Raw genomic sequence first — 22,478 nt, 5'->3', positions numbered from 1 at the left:
TTATTATACATGATTTGATAAAAATGCAATATTTTCATGAACCCATATAAATATTTTATGATTATGAATCAAGCTTACTATATCAATATGCATGCATTATGGTTACAAGTTGTGGTGTACTAGTCTTAAATATAGTCCTCTCACATAGTAAAAACAATATTCTCACATTAAACTTGTATTTATCATTCATATGACTAAGAAGACGAATCAACGTTATTACTTTAAACCATTTGTTGGTCAATTTGGTTGATAAATAAATTTAATAAAAAATAATAAATTAGGTGAATATAAATGGTAAAGTAGAAATTGATTTGAATTAATAATATTAAATTATATGTTAGTAATAATAATCATTATATGCGATGTAAATAACTTAAAAAGTAATGAGATAATTATAAATTTTATTTGCATGTTTAAACATATATTCCTATAAGATAAATAAAAATGGTTATCCTCGAGCTTGCTAACTAAAAAAAAATATCACAGGTCATTGCCTAGTTTGGATAGTCAAATGCACCTATTCTATGGAAATCATCTATCTTTTCACCTATGATAATGCTTATAAGGCATCAAGGATTGTCGACCAACTATGGGTATGTTTGGTTATTATTGGCGTGAAACATATATTTAACAATCCAGGCTACTATTCTTTAACTAATAAGGGGTTGGTTCTGTAGGAAATATGAAAGGAAAATAGTATATTTAGAGAATACTCAAGTTTATTATAGGCTATTTAAGACCACTTGAGATGATTATGATAATAAATTATATCATTATTTATACTACTCAAAATAGAAAACAAAATGTCTTGCACAAATAACTAATACATGTGTCACAATTTACTAGATACATGTACTACGAAATTCTAAAGAGACTTCTTGAAAAACTAAGAAACAATTTCGGAAGACTAAACATTGATACATTAACTACAACACTCCCCCAGCATTCGCTTGCGTTCTCGAAGATAGCAAAAATTTTCTCTAGAAAGTGCTTTGGTGAAGATGTCAGCAAGTTGTTCTCCTGTCTGACAATAATGCAACTGAATTTCGTCTTTCTCTTGTGCTTCTCGGATAAAATGATACTTGATGGAAATATGCTTTGATCTTTCATGGCTGACTGGATTCTTGGCAATTGCAATTGCTGATTTGTTATCACAATATAGAACAATCCTTTTTTTTATTTTTCACCAATGTCTTCAAATATTCTCCTAAGCCAAATAACTTGAGAAGTAGCCTTGGATGCTGAAACATATTCTGCTTCGGCAGTGGATTGAGTAACAACACTTTGCGTTTTTGATAATCAAGAACAAATACTTGATCCAAATAAGAAAGTATAACAAGAAATACTCTTCATGTCATCTATACTTCCAACCCAATCACTATAAGAATAACCAATTAAGTTCAAATCTCCACCAAATTTGTACATTATCCCATAATCCATTGTTCCATGCAAGTAGTGTAGAACATGTTTTGCAGCTCCAAAATGCACTTGGCTTGGTTTTTGCATGAATCTAGATAATAAACTAGCAGCAAACATATTATCTGGGCCTTGTTGAAGTAAGATATAACAAACTTCCAATCCAGCTCCTATAAAGTGAGCTATTAGCTTTCTTTTCTCCATCATCTTTTCTAAACTTCTCATTTGCTGCTAATGGTATGACCACGACCTGCAATCCATCATTTTGAATTTTTGAAGAATACTTTTAGTTACTTCTTTTGAGAAATGAAAATTCCTTCTTTCACTTGAGAAACTTCGACGCCCAAGAAATAATTTAGCAACCTAAGATCACTCATTTCATAAGCTTGCATCATATCTTGCTTGAAATTTTGCATCATCTTTACGTCATTTCCTGTAAAGAGCAGATCATCCACATAGAGACAAACAATGATAATGCTGCCATGTTCTTTCTTCACATACAAAGTGGCTTCACTTTTACTTCTCTGAAAATTATTTTTCAGAAAGTATGTACCTATTTCATTGTATCAGGCTCTTGGAGCTTGCTTCAGTCCGTAAAGAGCTTTTTTTAGCATGTACACCTTCTCTTCTCCCCCTTGAACAAAAAATCCTTGAGGTTGCTCAACATAAATCTCTTCATCAAGTTTTCCATTCAGAAATGCAGGTTTAACATCAAGTTGTAATATCTTTCATTTCTTTTGTGCAACAACAACAGTTACAGTTCTAATTGTCTCAAGATGAGCAACTGGAGAGAAAGTTCCATAAAAATCATTACTTGTTTTTTGTGTGAAGCCTCTAGCATCCAACCTTGCTTTGTGCTTTTGAATATCTCCTTCTTGATTGAGTTTGATTTTGTAAATCCATTTTAGACTTACAACTTCTCTTTCTCTGGGTATAGTCACAAGCTCCCAAGTATTATTTTTTTTCAATCATCCGAATTTATTCTTCCATGGCTTTCTTCTAAACATCACACATTATTGCTTCTTCATAATTTTCTGGCTCAACACCAACAAAGTTACATCTTTGATAAATGTCACTCAACATTTTTGTTCCTCTTTGAGGCGGTTCTTCATCATCTGAATGTGGGATCTCCCCCTTGAGAGACATCTTCATCTTTATCATACTCTTCTTGATTTGAAGATATGATAGCAGTATTCTCTATCTCTTTATCCTCCCAATTCCATGTTGTTTTTCATAAAAAATGAGATCTCTACTAACAACAAGTTTTAGTTTTGACATTGAGAATCCTATATCATTTTGTTACATCACTATAACCAAGAAAGATACATTTTTTACTTTTTTTTCATCCAATTTTGTTCTTTTTTCACCAGGTACATGAGCATAGCAAATACATCCGAAATTTTAAAAATGACTTACAGAAGGTTTAACTCCACTCCAAGCTTCAAGTGGTGTCTTATCCTTTAGTGCCTTTGATGGACACCTGTTAAGGATGTGAACTCCAGTATGCACTGCTTCTGCCCAAAAATATTTTGGCAGCCCTTTCTCATTAATCATAGTTCTGGCCATTTCAACAATTGTTCTATTTCTTCTTTCAGATACACCATCTTGTTGAGGAGTATATCCTGCTGTAAGTTGCTTCTGAATGCCTTCATTTTTGCAATATTCTTCAAATTCTCGACTTGTGTATTCACATCCTCTATTACTGCGAATGATTTTGATGCTGCAACCTTTTGCTTCTCAACAAGGGCTTTAAATTTCTTGAATGTAGTAAATGCTTCTAACTTTTCTTTCAAGAAATAAACCCAAGTCATTCTTGAGAAATCATCAATAAAGATTAGAAAATATCTTTGACTTTCAAGAGATGGAGTCTTCATTGATCCGCAAATGTCGGTGTGGATTAGTTCCAAAAATACACTTGCTCTCCAAGACCCCCCTTTTCGAAAAGACTTCCTATGTTGCTTTCCCATTATACAACTTTCACATGGATCCACCTCAGTATGTATCTCAGGAAGGACTTGCACCATGTCCTTTTGCTTGAGAAACTTTAAACCATGAAAATTCAAGTGACAATATCTTTTGTGCCAAATCCATGAATCATCTACAATTTCATTTATTTAATGCATTGTAATGAAATTGCAAAAGGAAGTTTCTATTTATCATCTTTACTTCAACAATGACTTGATTTAGCTTAATTTGTTATAAATCTTGCATTAATTATCTATAAACACAAGAGAATAACCATTTTCCATGAGTTGACCAACATTAAGAAAATTTTCTTCCAAATTAGGAACATAAAGAACATCATGAATTTGCTTACCGCTTCCTTCATGTTGATCGAAATAGACCTTTACCTTTCGCATCAACTAAGGCTTCATTACCCATTCTCACTTTAGTAGTGATGCTATTATTAACTGAGAGGAAAGCCTTTTCATCTCCAATCATGTGATTACTACAACCACTATCAACATACCATTCGTTGCTTTTGTAGAAGCATCAGATTTAGAAGCAAAGAAAAGGTTTTCTTCCCTTTCTTCCTCATGCTTTTTTGCAAAAATTTGTTTGGTCCCGTTTCTTGTGCCAGCAATCCTTTTCAACGTGGCCAAACTTTTTACAAAAGTTACATTGGGTCTTGCCTTTGTGCCAACATTTTTCTACATTGAATTAGTCTTTTTGCAAACTTTACAAAAAGACTAGAGTTTTTCTCACCTTTTTCTTTAACCTTCTTGGAAGAACCATCATGATCCTGCTTCTTTTTGACTTGTAATTCTTCTTCTGTTGATTTTTTGAGAAATTTTGAGAATTCTCATTTTTTTTAGAATGGAAAGTCGTCTCTTTGGGTTGATCTTCACGAAAAGATCTTCGCTTCTCGTGTGCACGAAATGATCTAACTATCTCTTTGATGGAAAGCTTAGAAAGATCTTTCGTCTCCTCAGTGATAGCAACAATGTACTCATACTTTTCTTTGACACTAATTAGAATCTTTTCCACAACGTGTTGATCAGAAATTGTATCACCATGATTTCTCATTTCATTAACAATATTCATGACTCTTGTGCAATATCATCAATTTTATCAGATTCTATCATCTTCAAATTTTGAAACTCTCTTCTAAGAGTTTGAAGATTTATAGTGCGTACCTTTTCTTCACCATACACCTCAGTTTCTAGAGAATCTAAAGCTTCCTTTACAGTCTCACAAGTATCAATTTTTGCAAAATATGCTCTTGAGACTCCCATTTTGATTTTGATCAAGGCTTTTGCATCTTGACGATACTTAACCTCAAGATTTTTCATCTCTGCTGCTGTGAGATCACCATCGTTGTCTATCTTTTCAAAGCCATTTGCAATAATATTCTAAAAACCTTTTGTTTTCAAATGTGTTCTCATTCTTATCTTCCAGTATTCAAAATCAATTCCATCAAAAAATGGAGTAACAACAATTAAAGAATAAGCACCTTCATTTGTTTTGGATGCCATATTTTTTTTCTTCACCTAACCCCAAATTAAGAACGAAAACCTTCTCTAATACCAATTTGTAGGAAATATGGAAGGAAAATAGCATCTTAAGAGAATGCTCAAGTTTATTATAGGTTACTTAAGACCACTTGTGATGATTGCTACCATCAGCTACATCACTATTTATACTACTCAAAATAGAAAATAAAAAGTCTTACACAAATAACTAAATACATGTATCACAATTTACTAGATACATGTACTACGAAATTCTAAAGAGACTTGAAAAACTAAGAGACAATTTCGGAAGACTAAATATTGATGCATTAATTCCAGCAGGTTCAACCTCTTTCATGCTAACATATATTTACCTTGAACCTCATAGTCCAAGCCTAAGAGTTTTGTCAAACCCTTTTGATGTAAAGCAATCGTCACTCGTTGTTCAAGAAAAAACTTGAGGGTATGGTGGTCTGTTATGATAATAAAGTGAGCACCCTTTAAGTAGTATCTCCACTTCTCAACTGCTGATAGTAGAGCCATGTACTCCTTCTCATAAGTGGATAATCCCAAGTGTTTATTAGCTAAAGTCTTACTAAAATAGGAAATTGTTCTTCCCCTAAGCAGGACAACTCCAATCCCTTTAGAATAAACATCTATCTCCATAATAAAGGGTTTTGTAAATCAACCAATACCAGGACATGAGCAGGGGTCATTGCCACTTTAAGTTGTTGAAATGCCTTCTCATATTGGTCATACCACCTAAAAGGATTTTTCTTCAAGAGGTTGGTGAGGGGCGTACTAATTACTCTTTAATGCTGAACAAACCTCCTATTATACCTGTTAGGGTTAGAAACCCCCTCAAGGCTTTCAATGATTTAGGTTTAGGCCACTTGTCCATAGCTTGTATTTTTGAGGGGTCGGTAGCCACTCCTTACCCAATGATAATATGCCCCAGATATTCAACTTTAGACTACCTAAAGGAGCATCAAGACAATTTTGCATATATTTGCTCTGACCTCAGTATTGTTAGTTTGTCATTGAGGTGATGTATGTGTTCTACTATGAAAGTATTAAGACCAATATATCATCAAAGAACACAAGGACAAATTTATGTCAAATACTTCTGAAACACGTGATTCATCAGTGACTTAAATATGGGAAGAGTATTAGTTAACCTAAAAGGCATGACTTTATACTCAAAGTGCACAAAATATGTTCATAATGTTGTTTTGTAAATGTCCTTAATTTATCAGCCATTCTTATCTGATGATACCCCACTTGCAAATCAATCTTAGAGTAGATACAAGAACCATGCAACTAATCCATGAGGTCATCAACTAAAGAAACAGGAAATTTTTCTTTAATGGTCATAGAATACAGTGCTCTATAGTCAATGCAAAACCTCCAACTCTTGTCCTTCTTTTGGACTAGGAGAACAGTGGAGGAAAATGGGGTGACTAGGTTGTATGATCCCATTAGACATCATATTTGCCACCTGTTTCTCAATTTCATTTTTTTGAGAAAAAATTGTACCTGTAAGGCATGATACTGATTTGTATTGCATCTAGTTTCAAGGGGAATGAAGTGGTTATGATTCCTTCTAGGAGGAAGTGAATTGGGCTCGGCAAATACATCTGGAAATTACTGTACAACTGTTGTAATCCCCACATGCACTCTTTCTGGTTCTTGATGTTCTGTAGCTGAAATTGCGAATAAATGAGCACATATGGATTGACCCTTTTTGAGCAATTGTTTCGTCCCATTAGTAGACATACTCTTCAATTCACCTTGATGATGTATACCTTTGAGCTCCACACTTTACTCTTTCTGGATAACCTGCATTTTGTACTTGATAAAATCTAACAATATTGGGTTGTGAGCCTTCATCAATCTCCTCCCAAAATCATGTCATTACCTCCCAGCCTAAGTAATATAACTGAATCTTCAAACACAATTCCTAGTATCTTCCACTGAAACTTCTTGCGAGAATGTAACCTCATGATGTGATTGCCATCTGCCACCGTAACTCTCATGGCTCTAGCCTCTGATAGACACATCCCATCTTTTTGGCAGTCTCTAGGTCTAAAAAATTGTGGGCACTTCCTAAGTCTTACAAACTAGGAAGTGCAGTCTTCCATTTTGATTCTCCGCTGAGCTAAATAGTATATTTGGGACCTTCAGATTTAGAGAGTGCATTTAGGCTAATATCTTCTTCCACCACTTAATAGCTCTTCTCTTATTCTAAAATAACTGCATCTACTTCTTCTTGGTTTCCACTAGGACCTGGATCATGTTGCTCCTCTAACCCCATGAGGGCACTATTCTTTTTTCATTTGGACTAATGACCATAAAAGTATTTATCTTCACATTTATAACATATCCCGTTATTCATCATAGCATCTAGACCTCGACTTCCTTTGTCCGCTTTGTCTCACAACATTCCCCCCTCTATTGATATATTGGGAGATGCCTTGGATTGGAGCTCCATTGCTCACTCCTTAGTTCCAAGATGTTTTGCTCCTCTTGTTTTTGGAAATCAATGACCTTTTACTAGTACCTAGACATCTCCACAAACTGACTCATAGTGAAAGGATTAAGCAATTTCACAGTATGACTTATGTCTTCCTTGAGTCCTTCCACAAAGAACTCCAGCATAGTGGGGATTCTGATCGTCATCCAAGTTTTCAAGTCTTCAAATATATACATATACTCATTTATTATACCTTTTTGTTCTACCTTCTTTAACTCCCCAACATGGTTGAACATGTTGTTCTCAACATCTTGAAATCTTTTGCACAACTCATCACAAAATTCTTGTCATCCAACCCTATGTTTGCTCAACTGGTAATACCATGGTTTAGCCCTTCCACTTAGGTGAAGAATTGCATCTTACAGACTTTGTCCTAGGTCACCGATGTTAATATAGTGAAAAAATTGCTCACATCTCCGTAACCACGAACAACGATTCAATCTATTGCTCTGTCCAAATAGGGAAACTCCACCTTTGAATTATATGATGAGGTTTGTCCATTACTATTGGATTTACAAATTGATCACCATTCCTCCATGGGTGAACTACCCAGTATCCCGGCGTGAGGTGGCACCAATCTACCCATCATATCATCCAAATTTCTACCCACATCTTCCAACTTGGAATTAGTGGATCTGAGTTTCTGATGTGTCTCCTCCATGTGTGTGTAGTTGTCCTTCGACTTTTATGACATTTTCTTTCATGCTTTAGATCGACTATCCGCAATATTTATCCTGCGCCTTTGGTGCCAAAAATTGTGTTGATACCACTGGTGATGCTAATTGCAATTGCAAGAACTTGAGAAAGAATCTTTTATTGATTGAAAGTCTTACCGTTACAAACTACAATTCGTACTAAAACTAAGCTAGTCTTGAGTTGAACTCCTTCTAACAATGGTGACTATTCTGTAGAAGATTATGATAGAGGATTTCGAAAGAGATGCGAAGAAGAAGTAGTAGTAGAAGAAGAACAAGAGAGAAGAGAAATAGATTTACCAGATTTTTTTCATAACTCCTCAACCCAATCAATTGGTGGCTTATTTAATTGGCTTAATTACTAGAGTGAATCCTTTTTTAAAAATTAATTACTTATTTTAGATATACTGTTTAATTATTATTATTTATAGCAATATATAACAATACAATATATTTTTTTAATTTTTCTATCTTGCCTCTTTTTCTTTTTTCTTTCTCATAATACTATATATTTTATTAAATTTTTCTATCTTGCCTCTTTTTCTTTTTTCTTTCTCAGCTTTCAAATTTTTCTCTTTCTGGCTCCTTTCTTTTAGTTTTTTTTTGGTAGAAATTTTCTTTTAGTTGCTCTTTTTCTCGGCTTTCTTTCTTGTTTTCTTTTTGTTGCTATTTTTTTTCTCTTTCTTTTGGTTGCTGTTTTGCCGTTTATTTCTCTCTCTATTTTCTTTCGTAGATTAGTCAATGATTCGTAGAATCAATAAAATTTGTATTCATAATTAACTAATTAATTAAAAAAATATTTTATTTGTAACAAAAGAAGATACATAATAAATTGCAAAATAAATTAAACTTGAATTAAAAATGTATTACACACAATTAAAATTGAATTAGAATGAATGCAAAATATAGCAAACGGAAGAGCATTCTATATTCTGTAAACTGAATGAATTTGTATCAATAATGAGTTTCACAAGTAATTTAATAGTAATAAAATCAACAAATAAATTGCAAAATTAATTAAAATTGTATTTAAAAGTGTATTGAACAAATATTAAAGTTGCATTGAAAGAGAGAATTAAGCATGAAAAAAAAATATATCTAATGAAAGAGTAGACAATGATTTATGAGTAAATTAAACATGTATCAACAATGAATTAAATAAGTAATCCAAATAGTAACAAATAAATTAAAAATTTTACAAAATGAATTAAATTTCTTTAAAATTGTATTACACAATATTAAAGCTGAATTAGAAGAGAAAATTAAGAATGAACGAAAAGCGTAATTAACGAAAGACAAGACATAGATCTAACAACTAAATTAAACTCATATAATTCATAAATAAAACTTATATCATATATATCCTATAAGTTATCTTTGCTTTTATAACTGAGAAAATGAGTGATGGTTGCAATGTTTATCTAAAATGTATTGTGCATGTCTTATAAATGTATTATAGTGTGTTACCTAAATTATTCTTGTTGGTATCCGTAAGAAATGTGTGAAGTGTACAATACGTATTATAAATGCATTATTCATGAATAAAACATGCATTATATGTGTCTTATAAATTGTTTTTTTTTTGTATCACAAAAAACGTGAGTGATATTTAATACGTATTAAAAATGTATTGTGCATGTGTTATAAGTGTGCATGAATTAACTTATTAAAAGTGCATTATACAAATATTAACGTTGAATTAAATAAAGATAAAAAATCTAACTAATGAAACACTAGATAGGGTGAATTAAACTTATATCAATAATGAATTAAAGAAGTAATCTAATAGTAACAAATAATAAACTACAAAATGAATTAAATTTGCATTGGAAGTGTATATACAATATTAAAGTTGAATTAGAAAAGAAAATTAACAATAAATGAAAAATGTAAGTAATGAAAGGCACGACAATAATCTATAGATTGAATTAAATTTCTATTATTTATGAATAAAATATGTATTATACATGTCTTATAAATTATTTAGGTTTAAATCAGTAAGAACATGAGTGATATTTGCAATATGTATTACAAATGTATTGTGCATATGTTATAAATTATTTTGGTTTGCATCGCTAAGAACAAGAGTAATGTTTGCAATACGTATTACAAATATAATGTGGATATATTATAAATGTAGTACAAGTGTGTTACTTAAATTATTTTGATTGATATCACTAAAAAAAGGAGGGAAGTTTGTAATATGTCTCATAAAGTATAATTCGTGGTTTTAATACAATGAAACATATGCAAATACAACTTTAATATAATTGCGATATAGTTTCATAAATTTCACGTTTTCAAGTTTCAATGTAATATTTCTCTTGTAATCAATTATAAACTTAACCAAAATCCTCTTAAAATTAAGATATAAACTCCAAAATAACATTTTTTAAAATTGTTTTAGGAACGATCTGTCAGCGCATCGTATGACCGATTCCCAAAATTGAAAAAATATGCTACATGTCGCGGAGCTCATAGGAGGTATTCTGCTTTGAAAATACATTTGCGGAACCAAAATTTAATTATGCCTCCGCGTCGCGGACCCACTCTCAAATCTTGATTTTCAGACTTTTCTCATGTTTTTCAATCTAGAATCATTCCTTAACAACATGAGATCTTTTCAAATCATGATCATTGAGTCCATGAATCAATTCAGTCAGTTAAGAGTCAAGTCTAGATTAATTAAGAGTCAAGTCAAGAGAAGTCAAGAGTCAAGTAAGAGAGGTTCATTTCAAGGTTTCATAAGTCTTCTAGAAACGTTTTAACTTTGTTATAAGTCTAATGTTTTAAGTTAAGTAAAGAGTAAAGTTGAAGTTCTTTTCTTCAAAGAAGTATATGGGGACTATTTATTCCTAAAGAGATTTAAAATGTTTCCAAATTTAAATAAGGACCAAAATTGAGATTTTCAAAGAGCTTTCTGGCTATTTTCAGAAAAGAGTAATCACTTTCTAAATGAAACAAGAGAAGAAGTGAGATTCCCAAAATATCCTTTGAGTTAAGTTTTTGAGCACTAATCTCAAATCAAATAAGAAGTATGTTTCTTAATTATAAAGAGCTAATATAATATATTATTGTTAGGAGTAGTCTTGAGTACCGAATGGAAGAGTTAAAACAACTATCAGCCCCCATAAGCCATATAGACATCATGGGTAGAAAAGGGTAATACCTTTTAGATGAATCCTTTTCACATAGACTAGTGGATCCACTTAGTAGTTCAGGTCCTATACTTTTGGCCATGTATAGGATGTGCTGGAAGCTTGAGGTAGATCGTCGTATCATCACTATAGCTCTTAAATAATGATTGTCGGTTACAAAAATTCCCAAAACAGTAATTGCATGGTTCTTCAAGGGGTTATGTTAGAATGGGGGTATCAGACTTTATTCATGCATTGTATACTTTGAGAGGCAGCATGGTATGTCCTTTATGATATTATGATTATAAGTTCATATCATGTTTTAAACATTTTTTTCCCTTTATATTCTACTTGTTTTAAAATGCTTTATAATGAAATGAGTTCAGTTAAGTATTCATGAGTAGAGAAGAGCCAAGGTAAGTGCTTCATTTAGAATCTCTTTCGAGCCTATGTTGTTTTAGCATTCAAACTCGCATACTCTTACATTCAATGCACTGATGCCAGTTGACCTTCATCTAACGAGGATCAACATCTAGCGTACCTAGCATCCAGCGTACCTTTGATCAAGTTGAGCACTCCATAGTCAGTAGGTGAGCCTCCTTGCATTTCTGAGGACTGTTTTATTCACTTTTTTCTAGTTTAGTTCATTAGGATGTTTGGGGGTTTGTCCCAACATCCATTTCAGTTGTTTTAGAGGCTCCATAAATCGTTGTACTTCAGATTTTTTGCTATGAGACTTGAATAGCAATTTTGGCCAATAGAATGCTTTCTTTAAGACATTCTCAGTTTATTTCAAAAGTTCATCATATAGACTGTTCTTGTGTCTTCCATTGATTAAGTAAGTTGGCCAAGGGTTCTCTTGGGTCCAACAATGGTCATCGAGTGTCAGTATCTCCCAGAGTGTAGGCTTAGGGTGTGAAAACATTGTACCAGAGCATAGAATTCAAGAATCCTAGAGAGTCTAAGAAGCAGTCTATAGAGTCCTAGTTATTATTATGAAGCGTGTTACATCTATAATTAGAACGCTACAACGTTTACGAAATTTCTCATTTCTTTCATACTCACTTCGTGCGTTAGAGTGTATCTCTAAAAAATTTCTTTCTAACTCGTGCTTACGCGTTAAAAATTATGAGCTAGGCCTTATTTGAGGAGGACTTTTTGGAGAGTTTCTTTCCCCCATAAGCAAAGATAAGAAAAGAGATGGTCGCTGACATGAGGAGCATTATGAGGTTATTCGTCGTTGGGTTGTCTCATTTATCAAGTAAGGAAAGTAAGGCATCCATAGAAGTAGGTGTCATGGACATAGTAAGGCTGATGATCCATGTATAACAAGTTCAGGAGGAAAAAACTAAGGGATAGAGAAGAGTTTAAGAATAAAAGGGATAAGACATAAGGAACGAGTTTGGGCAGGAAAGGAAGAATGTGAACTGGTCTTCTTTTTAACAGAAGCAGAAAGGACCTGCTTTATCATTTGCTAGTGCACTTGCACTAAGGAACCAATGTGTGTACAGTAACTCAGCATTCTCAGAACTTTAGACCTTAACCTGCGTATTCGCACGGTGGTAAGACACATTGGGGTACTTAGACTCCTGCATGTTCCAAGTGTAGTAGGAGCCACTCAAGGGTATGTCATGATGTCTTTACTGATAGCTTCAAGTGTGGCTAGAATGTTCATTTTATAAGAGAATGTCCTAAGAACAAACAAAGAAATGGTAAAGAGGGAAATAGAGCCCAGTTTTCTTAAGTTGATCCACCAGACAGAGATGCATAAAGATAAGAGACATCAGGGGTAGGCAGAGAAGGAAACCATCTTTATGCTATCACTATTCGCCGAGAGAAAGAGTATTCACCAGATGTTGTCACTAGTATGATCCATGTATTCAGTTTTGATGTTCTTCCAAAGAAACATCTTGATCCCTTTAGTTTTTCTACAACTTTTGGTGATTCTGTTCTAGTAGAAAGAATTCTATTGTGATTGCTCTATTCACGTCAATCACACGAGTACCATGGATGATTTAGTTGAGTTAGATATGGCAGATTTTGATGTCATCTAGGTATGGACTATCTTATGCATCAATAAATTGTAGAACTCAAGCTTTCAATTTTCAATTCCCAAATGAGTCAGTCTTAAGTGGAAAAGCAGTTCAGTAGTGCCTAAGGGTCATTTCATTTCGTACCATAAGGAAAGGAAAGTTTCTAAGGGGTGTGTGTATCACTTGGTCCGAGTTAATGACACAAGTGTTGAGGTACCTCATATTCAGTCAGTTGCAGTAGTAAAAGAGATTACAATAGTCTTTACAAATGATCTTTTCGGAGTCCCTCCTGAGAGCGATAGACTTCAGTATAGATCTTCTTCCAGATACTTGTCCCATATCTATTTCTCCATATAGAATGGAACCGGTAGAGTTGAAATAGTTAAAAGAGCAGTTGAAGGATCAATAGATAAAGGTTTCATTCGACCAAGTGTCACACCTTGGGGTGCTCTGGTCTTACTTATGTGAAAGAAGATGTTTCCCTTAGTATATGTATAGACTACCACCAGTTGAACAAGGTTACCACCAAGAAAAATATCCTTTTTCTGGGATTCATGATCTTTTCGATAAGCTTCAAGGTGCCACCTGTTTTTCGAAAATAGACCTCAAGTTTGGCTACTATCAGTAAGTAAGGGAGTTTGATATTCCCAAGACAACATTTAGGATCTGTTATAATCATTATGATTTGTTGGTCATGTCTTTTAGTTTTGACTAATGCACAAAAAGGGTTCATGGACCTTATAAATAGAGTCCTCAAACCTTATTTAGATATGTTTGTTATCCTCTTCATGGATGGCATACTAATCTATTCAAGGAATGAAGAAGATCATGCTAGTCATCTTAGAATAGTCCTTCAAACTTTGTAAAATAAGAAGTTATATGCTAAGTTCTCGAAATGTGAGTTTTGGATTGAGTCTGTGGCATTATTAGGCCATATTGTGTCTGGAGAGGGAATTAAAAATTTTATACTTTAGAAAATTAAGGTAGTACTGAATTGGCCTAGACCCAAATGTCCAACTAATATTAGGAGTTTCTTAGGTTTGGCTTGCTATTATAGAAGGTTTGTAGAGGGTTTCTCATCAATTTTATCCCATTTGACGAAGTGGATTATTAAAACAGTGAAGTTTGAATAGTCTCAAGCTTGTGAGAAAAGCTTTGAGGAATTGAAGAAGAGGTTTACTATTGCCTCAGTTTTTAACTTTACCGGGGGGTACTCAAGATTTTGTGGTGTATTGTGATGCATCTAGAGTTGGCTTGGGTTGTGTTTTAATGCAGAATGGAAAGGTTATTGCTTATTCTTCCAGACAGTTAAAAGTTCATGAGAATAACTACCCAACCAATGACTTAGAGTTGGCTGCTGCGGTATTTGCTTTAAAGATATAGTGTCATTATTTGTATGATGTTCATGTTTATATATTCACTGATTATTGGAGGCTGCAGTATGTGTTCACCCAGAAGGAGCTTAATCTTAGACAGAGGCGGTGGTTTTAATTACTCAAGGATTATGACATGAGTATTCCTTACCACCCAAGTAAGGTTAATGTGTTTGTTTATGCCTTATGCAGGTTGTCTATGGGCAACACCTCCCATGTTGAGGAATAAAAAAGAGAGTTAGCAAAATATGTGCATAGGCTTGCACGCTTACGAGACTGACTTATGGATTCCACAGAAGGAGGAATAGTGCTGAAAATGGGGTTGAATCATCACTAGTGTCAGAGTAAATGAAAAAAAAAATACCAAGATCCCATTTTGCTTGAGTTGAAGGCAAATGTTCAAAAGCAAAAAGTATTAGCTTTTGAGAGAGAGAGATAGTGTATTGAGATATCAAGGTAGATTGCGTGTACCTATGGTGGATGAACTCCAAGAGAGGATCATAGAGGAAGCTCATAGTTCCAGATATTCCTTTTATTCGGGTTCCACAAAGATGTATCACGATTTGAGAGAAATGTATTGGTGAAATAGTATGAAGAAGGGCATTGCAAAATTTGTTGCTAAGTATCCATATTGCCAACATGTGAAAGTTGAGCGCCAAAGGCCCGGTGGTTTGGCGCAAAATATATAACTTCCGAAATGGAACTGTGAGATGATAAATATGGACTTCATCACAGGTTTACCAAGGTCTTTCAGACATAATGATTCTATTTGGGTGATTTTCGACAGAATGACAAAATCATCCCATTTTTTGCTAGTAAAGACTACCCATTCAACAGAAGATTATGCTAGGTTATATATTCAAGAAGTGGTAAGACTCATGGAGTCCCAGTCTCCATGATTTCAGATAGAGGTGCACAATGTACTCCACAATTCAGGAAATCTTTTTCGAAAGGTTTGAGTTCAAAGGTGAACTTAAGTATTATTTCATCCTCAGACAGATCAGCAAGCAGAGCACAATATTCATACCTTAGAGGATATGTTTAGGGAATGGGTGATCAATTTCAAAGGCAATAGGGATGATCACCTACCACTCATCGAATTTGTTTACAATAATAGTTACCACTCTAGCATCCTAATGGCTTCATATGAATTTTATGGGAGAAGATGCAGATCTCCTAATGGATGGTTTGGAGTTGGTGAAGGGGTTGATAGGAAAAGATTTAGTCATGGAGAAGGTGAAAGTGATTCAAGAAAGGTTGAAAATGGCATTGGGTCGTCAAAAATCCTACACAAATGTTAAGAGAAAGGCGTTAGAGTTCGAAGTAAATAATTGGATACATTTGAAAGTTTCACCAATGAAAGGTGTTATGAGGTTTGGTAAGAAGGGGAAACTTATTCCCCATCATATTGGACCTTATCATATATTCAAGAGGATTGGTAATGTAGCTTATGAGTTGGAGGTACCACAAGAGTTAACAGTGGTTCATCCGGCATTTCACATCTCCATGTTGAAGAAGTGCATGGGAGATAATTCACTTATCATACTAACTGAGGATATTGGTATCAAGATAGATTATCTTATGAGGAGGTTCTGATTCAGATTCTAGATCACCAAGTTCGCAAGTTGAGGACTAAAGAAGTAGCACATGTCAATGTTTTATGGAGTAATCAGTTGGTAGAGAAACTACTTGAGAAGCTACAGAGTAAAGAAGAAGAGATACCTATATCTCTTCAAATCCAGAGAAGTTCAAAATTAAGGTACCAATTTTCTTCGTAGTACTATGTATCTAAATTATGAATAAGCATGTTTTTTGTTTGTATTTGCTTGTTGGGTGTTTGAACTATATATTACACCCTTAGCCTATTAATAATAATCTCATTCGAGGACGAATGTTCCCAAGGGGTAGATATTGTAACATCTCGCAATTTGAAGTATCTAGGAAGAAGCTTATACTGAAAATAGTTATTTTTGGAAAGAATTAAAATTTGGAAATTTACTTAAGTTAGAAAAAAAATGAGCTTTAGTCAACTTCAAACAACCATAAATCCTAGATCGAGATGATTTAGGTGTATTTCCAGACATGGTTGGAGATCTCTTGAAATGATCTTTCCAATGCTGCTAAGTTTGCGCGATTCCGAGTTCGTATGAGTGAGTTATGTACTTTGGAAGCTGCGCTGTAGGGATAAAGAAAGTCCAATCCGAATTTTGAAGGGGTAGTTTAGTCTTTTCCTAACCCAATAAATTCATTTCATTTTTGGTAATTAAGATAGGGTCTAATCAAAATTATATTAGTTTACTCTTTTAATAAAAATACGCTAGGGCTAAGGAGAAAGGAGAAGAGAAGAAGAGGAGGAAGAAAAGGGCAAGATTCACAAAGATTGTTCTAGTTTGATTGTGCTTTCACTAGGATTTACTTCAATCAGGTATGCGAGGCTCTCATAACATTTGGATATCTCTCCCACGTGGAAAACATATTTATTTCAATTTGGATTCATCCGGAAGGTGTTTGAACATTGATGATCTTGATTCCTATTCTTGAATTCATATATTGTTCTTGAATTTTCCAAAGTTGGGAAGTTTCTAAGTTTGTTACGTCGTGTTTTAAAGCCGTTTTGAGTTAGGTTCTTAGGTACATTTTCTAGGTATCTTTTATTAAAAGTTATTTAAGAAAAACAACTGAGATTTGGTGGATTGGATAAGAAACCGAAGAAGAAATTTTGACGGGCAAAATCATAGTTTAGGAGCGCGTCGCGTAACCAGTTCCTAGAATTGAAAAAAATTCTGCTCCGCGTCGCGGAGCTGACATGAGGTGTTCTGCCTCAAAAACATGTTTTCGAAACTAAAATTTAATTATGCCTCTGCATCGCGTACCCCCTCTCAGATCTTGATTTTCAGTCTTTTCTCATGTTTAGCTATCTAGAATCATTACTAAACAACATAAGATCTTTCCAAACACAAATTATGATCCTTAAATCCATAATTCAATTCAAGGATCAGTTAAGAGTCAAGTCAAAATCAGTTAAGAGTTAAGTCAAGATCAGTTAAGAGTCAAGTAAGAGAGGTTCATTTCAAGTTTCCATTAGTCTTTTACGAACGTTTTAACTTTGTTTTAAGGCATAAGTTTTAAGCTCACTAAAGAGTAAAGTTGAAGTCCTTTTCTTCAAAGAAGTATATAGGGACTATGTATTCCCTAAGAGATTTAAAATGTTTTCATATTTAAATAAGAACGGAATTTGAGATTTCCAAAGAGTTTTAAGTCTAGTTTTCAAAAAGAGTGATCGCTTTCTAAATGAAGCAAGAGAGGAACTGAGATTTCCAAAATAGCCATTGAATAAAGTTTTTGAGCACTAATATGAAATCAGAAAAGTATGTTTTTCAAACATAAAGAGATAATATAATATATTATTTCTGGGAGTAGTATTGAGCACCGATACGGAAGGAGTTCAAACAACTATCAACCCCCATAAACCATGTAGCCATCATGCGTAGAAAAGTTTCATACTTTTTAGATTAATCTTTTTCACATAAACTAGTGGATCCACGTAGTAATTCAGGTCCTATACCTTTGGCCGGGTATAAGATGCACTGGCACCATGAGTTAGATCAATGTATCATCACTATAGCTCTTAAGTGATGGTTGTCGGTCAGAGAAAATCCCACAACAATAATTTCATGGTTCCTCAAGGAGTTCTGCTTAGTATGAATGGGGGTATGAGACTTTATTCATGCATTTCACAAGTAGACTTTGAGAGGGACCATGGTATGTCTTTTATGATATTATGATTATGAGTTGACATCATGTTTTAAACAATTTTCTTTTTTATTTATATTGCACTTGTTTTAAACTGGTTTATAATGAAATGAGTTCAGTTAAATATTCATGAGTTGAGAAAATCTAAGGTAAGCGTTTCTTTTAGAATTACTTTTGAGCCTATGATGTTTAGTATTCAAACTCACCTACTCTTACATTTAATGTATCGATGTTAGTGTGCCTGCATAATCTTATGATGTAGACACAGGTAAGGAGGATCAACATCCAGCGCACCTTTGATCAAGTTGATCACTCCAGAATCAGTTGGTGAGCCTCATTGCATATCGGAGGACTCTTTTATTCGTTTTTTCTAGTTTAGTTCATCAGGGTGCTATGGGGTTTGTCCCAACATCCATTTTAGTTATTTTAAAGACCTTATAGATATTGAGATAACTAGTTATGAGTCTTTAGCTTTGTACTTCAAATGTTTTGCTATGAGATTTGAGTAGTCATTTTGGCTAGTTGAATGCTTTCTTTTAAGGCATTCTCAAATTATTCCATAAGTTATTTATATTGACTGTTCTTGTGTTTTAATTCTTCCGCTGAGTAAGTAAGCCAGACCAAGAGTTTGCTTGGGGCTATCAATAGTCACCGAGTGCCAGTGTCGCTCAGGTTATAGGTTCGATGTGTGATATAAAACCAATTCTGTAAATTAGTAATTTGATAATCGTAGTTAATTTATTACATGAGATGTGATACATGAAACCTTACGCATGTTGATGCCCTTTAATTATCCCTCAATTATTTAAATCACCAAAATTGAAGTTGTCATTATCAGTTACTTTCATAATTTAATTTTTGCGATGGTAATATTTAAAAAAAAGCACATTTTTAAAAACACTTTCTTTAAATTATGGAATTAATAGAATTAAAATAAATTGATCGTAAGTCCTTTGGGTTCGACAAATCAGTTCTAAAAGAGCCATTTATTACTTTTGCGATCATGTACACTAGAGTGTGGCTTTTGGAGCAACAAATAGTATCAATAATTTGATAATCGTATGAAATCGATGAAAGATATATGATACATGAATTCTTACTATGTCGCAGCCCTAGATTTTCCCAATCATTATAAGTAATTTTATTATTTCATTCTTGCATTCTTATTATTCAAAATATAAATTAACTCTTTTGATATGCCTGAATAAATAACTCAACTAGTATAATTTAGTAAAATAGTTAATCGACAAAACCTGTGGGTTGATAAATCGACTCTTTTAGAGCCACTATATGACTTGTGTGATCACATACACTTGCGTATGCATTTGTTAGCAACAAGTTTTTTGTGTTGGTGCCAGGGACTTAGAAATTAACTATTATGGTAGGTTATACTCTTTCTTAGTATTTATTTAAGTTTCATTTTATATAAAAATCTTTATGAACAAAATTTTCCCCTTTGAATAATTTGGTAATCTTATTTATATGGACTATTGAGGTAAATAGTGGTTAGCTGATGGGTATCCTTGTAATTATTGTGATGAACCCCACTTGGATATCATGTATTATATATTTCTTATATGTGGTGATCAAAATGGCCATGAGAATGGTTTTGCTAACTCTTATGCCCTTCCCCCAAACCCCAATTATGATTCTTCTGTTATTTGTGATGTTGGCAGGGTCATGAAGTGTAGAATGCAAAACAAGAGGCTCGTAATGTGAATTCATTTAAGGAATGTAAGGCATGCTTGAAAATATTAATTTAAAAACCACGGGACTATGATTCGAATGCATGGAAGACAATCAAATATCATGGAACTACAGGCTAATGTTGACGCTTATCATTTGTAAATTACATGCCTAACCAATACTCAATTAGAGAAAGAAAATGAATCCAAACAAGGAGAAAGTTATGAAGCTGCAGAGATAGTGAGCCAATCTTTGCACAATAACAAAGTCAACTTCAAAGTTTCAAGAGTTTGATAAAAGGAAGATTTGAGCTCACACAAGAAATAGATCAATTTGACTCAGATGTTCATGACTTTGAGCCTCACTTGAACAAAAAGGTTGAGGCGTATAATGCCCAATCACGAATTGTTGATGATGATGACCAAGTAGTGTAGAAAAATGAGGTATTCCAACCATTCAACTATACATTATTATTTTATTTCATTGTTGAGAAAGAGTACAAAAGTGAGAATGCTGTAAATATGGTTGCTTTGGAGTTTATGCATCTTGGGTCTCATTTAACATTTTTTTAAAATATATGTTTGGATGACGACATGAAATTTGAGTCATCTGAATTAATGGAGGAGTGTATAGATGAGGAACTAGGCACCTACATTTTAAAGTTTCTAGACCACATAAAGAAAATGATATTCCTTGCATAGGGCCAAGAAGTGCAAGATATGACATCTATTACTCAATTCTTTTATATTTATACCACTGCCCCTTGACTGCAGCGAAAAAATGGTTGCAAAGCTAAGGACGATTCATAACTTCAAAGTGGAAATAAAATTGATGAATTTACTTGTGTCGTGTCATGACGTTAAATTAGCATCTATTTGTCACGTCCTAAGCCTAAACCCTGAACGTGGACGACACTCAAGAAACATTTATGTTCCCCAAACGAGTTTTTGGCCTAACTGGCTACTTAGTAGAAGATTTACTCAAGCAAAACGATCTTTGAAATAGAATTGAGACATTGAAACTCAAACAAATACTCAATTCAAATGTCTGAAAATACTAAGTTCGATAATGATATACTCTACAAGACATTCTCAAAACATATCAACGAAAAGAGAATGTAAATAGTGTCTCCTCAACTCTCTCTCTCTCTCTCTCTCTATATATATATATATATATATATGGTTTTGTCCCAACATATATTGTACTATTAGGGGCTTCACACACACACACATATATATATGTGTGTGTGTGTGTGTGTGTGAAGCCCCTAATAGTACAATATATGTTGGTACAAAACCCTCGACAACTTAACAAAAGTAAGAAATAAATGTGAAGCTCTTCAGAAAGCAAGGAGGCTAACAAAAGCTTGATGGAGTGCAACCGGTATCAACGAAGCGCCTGTTGATTATCCTGGATACCTGGATGTGAATCATACTAAGATACAAGTTTAATGGCATAAATACATAAAATGTATGAGCATACAAGGAGAACTGAAAGCATACATAATTAAACTGAAAACACTAGAAAAGTACTCAGCTCAACACAACTCAATCCAAAATAAGTGACAAAAGATAAAATGTATAAAGCTTCATAATAAACATATACTAATTCAAGGATGTATATAAAAATATTATAATTTACTCTTTACTCTTATTTGAATATTTTGTAACCGACAACCATCACTATAAGCTATGTGATGTTACAACGTCTCACCGACGCTTCCAAATATATCATATACCTTGTGGGGGCATAGGAATCTTCAAATAAGTGGATACACTAATCTATGCTCGAAAACAATAAGGAGTCTTCTAAAAAGAACGATCATTTATCCCTATTGGTTGCATGTTTTATGAGGAATGTGAGTTGTCTTAACTCATCCCCATATCGTATATATAGTCATTATCAAATGTGTAAAACATATTGTTTCTCAATTTGAGGTGATTAGTCAAAATGTCCTCTTAAAAGAGGTCTTCTTTGAAATACTCTCTGAACTCATTACTCTTTTTAGAAATCAAAGTTTTTCTTTTTCAATATAAAAGTGTTACATTTGTAAATACTTAGTTCCATTTTATTTTCTCCGTCATGAAAAAACTCTTCTTAACACTCATCTTTGAATTCTTATAAATCTAGTTGAAGACCATTGTTGGTTACGAAAGGTCCTCAACAATAACTCAAAAAGGCAACTTGAACTTTTCTCTTAGATTCACTTTAATTTTGAATGGATTAAGATATTTTGATGGAACATGTAGAAATTCTCAATGGTAAATGAAGACATTAGGATCTAATACAAAGAAGGGAATCATGTCCACAACTTAAAGGAACATGCACGGGATGAAACAAAGAAAGAATCGACCCAACACGCCTTGACGTACTACTGGAGCGTCGTCCCAGGACCTGAAC

The sequence above is a fragment of the Solanum pennellii genome, chromosome 7, assembly GCF_001406875.1.
Source record: "Solanum pennellii chromosome 7, SPENNV200".
NCBI classification, from domain to species: Eukaryota; Viridiplantae; Streptophyta; class Magnoliopsida; order Solanales; family Solanaceae; genus Solanum; species Solanum pennellii.
This window is presented reverse-complemented; position numbering follows the sequence as displayed.